This window comes from Gossypium hirsutum, chromosome A02, assembly GCF_007990345.1.
Source record: "Gossypium hirsutum isolate 1008001.06 chromosome A02, Gossypium_hirsutum_v2.1, whole genome shotgun sequence".
Classification (NCBI taxonomy): domain Eukaryota; kingdom Viridiplantae; phylum Streptophyta; class Magnoliopsida; order Malvales; family Malvaceae; genus Gossypium; species Gossypium hirsutum.
The window spans coordinates 57,839,731-57,843,355 of NC_053425.1; the positions used below are offsets into that span (position 1 = coordinate 57,839,731).

At 31.6% G+C, this 3,625-nt stretch overlaps 1 non-coding gene across 1 annotated transcript; it reads right to left on the bottom strand.

The window, feature by feature from the left end:
* Positions 1-499: 499 nt before the first annotated feature.
* Positions 500-606, bottom strand: LOC121217208 (small nucleolar RNA R71). The gene has a single exon (XR_005913353.1). It is a non-coding gene; the product is annotated as a small nucleolar RNA R71 (small nucleolar RNA).
* Positions 607-3,625: the final 3,019 nt, after the last annotated feature.

A 3,625-nucleotide genomic window follows, 5' to 3' on the forward strand; every position in this document is an offset into this window, starting at 1 on the left:
TATTTCTATTGATTTAGCCATTTTTATTTTTATTTTATATTTTTTAATATAATTTTTACATTTTAATTTTCTTTTGTTTGATTCTAATAAGTTGAAGAGATGGATGATAATCAAAATAATCAGCAGGCTCTTGAACGTCTTGTTCCTTATACTACATTTGATTATGCTAAGCCTACTCTAATTGGGGCTGAATCGAGTATCGTCAGACCTACTATTGCTGTAAACAATTTTGAGTTGAAGCTGAACACAATTCAGATGGTACAACAGTATGTTCAATTTGATGGTTTGCAAGATGAAGATCCAAATACTCATTTGGCTAACTTTCTAGAGATTCACGACACATTCAAGATTAATGGCACTAATGATGAAGTCATACACTTACGATTGTTCCCATTCTCTTTGAGGAGAAAGGCATTTATTACCACGAGGTTCTATCACTACTCAGGCACAAACGACTAAAATTTTTTTGTTAAAATATTTTCCACCGGCTAAAATAGCTAAGTTGAAGAATGAAATATCTTCTTTTGTTTAATTTGATATTGAAATTCTTTATGATACATGAGAGAGATTTAAGGATTTGTTGAGAATGTGTCCTCACCATGGACTAGCTTTGTGGCTCCAAGTTTAAACTTTTTACAATGGTTTGAACCCTTCGACTAGACAGATGATAGATACAGTACTTAGAGAAACATTGAACAAAAAAAACCTAAGGCAGCTCAAGAATTTATTGAGGAGATGACACTAAATAATTATCAGTGGCAAGTTACAAGAGTAAAACCTATTAAGACAACCAATCTTTTTAATATTGATGCAGTTTCTATGTTAGTAAATTAGGTTGAAGCTCTTGGTAAAAAAATGATTGTTTGAGGTTTTCTAAGCAGGTAAATCCAACAGTAAATGTGATGTGAATGGAGCGGGGATAATTAATTGAGAATATTTACCCTTCGGTTCTAGCATGGAACATGAGCAAGTCAACTTTTTGGGTAATAATTCTAGACCTCCAAATAACCCCTATAGTAATAATTATAATACAAGATAGAGGAATCATCCAAATTTCTCTTGGGGTGGTCAAGGAAATCAAAGGTCACAACCCCCTTCGGGCTTTAAGCAACCTTATCAACAAGAGAAGAAATCGAACCTTGAGGAGATGTTGGCTAAATTTATTTCAGTGTCCAAAACTCAATTTCAAAACACCGATATATCTTTGAAAAATTAGCATGTATTGATTCAAGGGCTTGACAATCAGATTGGATAACTTGCCTAGCAACACTGAAACTAACCCAAATGAGCAAATCCACCCAATCACTGTTCGAAACGTGAAAGGGTTAGTCGAGCTTGAAAAGAAGTTGAAGCTAGAAATTGTTGTGAAAATTGATGAGGTTGAGGAAAGTACGAAAAAGAACAAGCCAATAATTAAAAACTACAAACCACAAGTTCCATATCTAGCAGCTTTGAAGAGAGACCACATAAAAGAATAATATGGTAAATTTCTTAAACTCTTACAAAAATTGCACATTAACTTACCTTTTGTTGAAGCCCTTTTGCAAATGCCAAAAGTATGTAAAATTTTTAAAGGAGCTGTTAACAAATAAAAGAAAGTTAGACGACTTGACGATTGTAAAGCTCAATGTAGTTTGCTCGGCCATTCTCCATAACAAACTACCTAACTAACTTAAAGACCAAAGAGTTTTGCTATTCCATGTCTCATTGGTAGTTTAAATGTTGAAAAAACTTTGGATGATTTGGGAGCTAGTATAAATGTCATACCTTATAAGATGTTCAAACAACTTGGTATTGGGGAGCCCAAACCCACTAGGATGAGTATTCAATTAGCGGATAGATCAATTAGATATCCTAGGAGTATTTTTGAGGATGTACTTGTGAAAGTAGATAAATTTATATTTCATGTTGATTTTATTGTATTGGACATAGATGAGGATATTGAGGTACCTATGATCTTAGGTCGACCCTTTGTAGTCACTGCAAGAATTGTTATTGATGTGGGTACTGGTGAACTTGTACTTCGTGTAGGTGATGAAAAGATTACTCTTCAAGAACATGATTTTGTGAGAATCCATAGTGAGTGAAATGATACTAATTGTTCTGTAAATGTTAATAATCATGTGGCTCAACATTAATTGCAGGATATCCCTTATGAAAAAGTGTTGGAGACATATTTAATTCAAAGTGATTGAACTCGAGGGATAAATGAAAAACAAATGGTGCAGCTCAACGAACTAGATGAATGACGAACGAAGGTTAATGAAAAATTGAAAAAGTAAAAGGAAGTAACAAAGCAACACCATGATGTGCATGTAAAGAGAATGAACTAATTCAAAGTTGGGGACAAAGTGCTGTTAGACAAATCGGATCTACGAATTTTTCCTTCAAAGTTTAAGTCAAGACGGTTCGACCCATGTCTGGTAAAAACCATTTTTCCATTCGGGAAAATTTAAGTAACACATCCTGAATACGACACATTCAAGGTAAAAAAATAATCATCTCAAATCTTATTTTGGTGATAAAACTGATAACGAGAGTAGAAGCTTCCGCTCCAAGATTCGCCTTAACCGTTAGCTTGAAAAGGGAAATTGAACTTAGAATCTAAATATGCACTTGTCGGGAGGCAACTCAAGTTTTTATTTTTATTTTTTTAGTTTACTTTTATGTTTTTATTCAACAAAAAAATTCAAAACAAAAAAATTAAAAAAAATTACTACGGTTATTTTTTATTACTTTTTAAAAAATTTAAAAAAAGAACAAAATTTTGAAAAAAAATAAAAAATTGGAAAAGAAAAAGAAAAAGAAGTAATAAATTTGAAAAAAAATTAAAAAAAAGTGGTCCGCATGGTCTGGGGAGATCCACACGACCTGGCACGCAGCCGTGTGGAACACACGGTGATACGGAATGAGTATGGATGAATGCAGAAAAGGATTGTAAAGTTTTTTCAAGTCGTAAATTTTACTTAGAGCTCTAGACATTTGAAAAGAAAATTGGATCTTGTCACCTCCTGAAACGCAATCGTATCCAATTTAGATTAAACAAATAAAATAAATAATGAAGATAAATAAAATAAAATAATAAATCAAAGACTAGAATAATAAAGAGGAAAATAAAGGAGATATATAGAAAATATAGAAGGTGATATGTAGAATTCCTAAGAAGCTTTGGAAACACGAAAAATCCACAACCTCTTCATGCGGGTCTAATTTCCCCTCCAAGATAGAAATCTTGGAAATAAAAAGTTTGAAGATGATCCCCACAATCTAAAAATATTGTTAAAAACTCTTCTAAAAGAGACTTAAGAATAATTCTTGAAAAGAAAAAAAAATCAAAGAGAACTTGAATAATAATTAATTGTTTGATTTGTGTACAATGCAAAGGCCTATTATAGGCTAGCTAAATAAATCTAAATAAAACTCGTAAGTGTCCTGTAACTCTAATTAATCTAAATAACTAGTTTTAAACTAAACTTTCTTATTGACATAAAACTCCTAAATAACTTAAAGTACTTAATAATTATTAAAAATTTGGAATAATTAAATAATAAAATAATAAAAGCTGATAAACAAAACATTAGGTTCATATATAATAAAAATTAAGCACAAAACCCGAACCCAATAT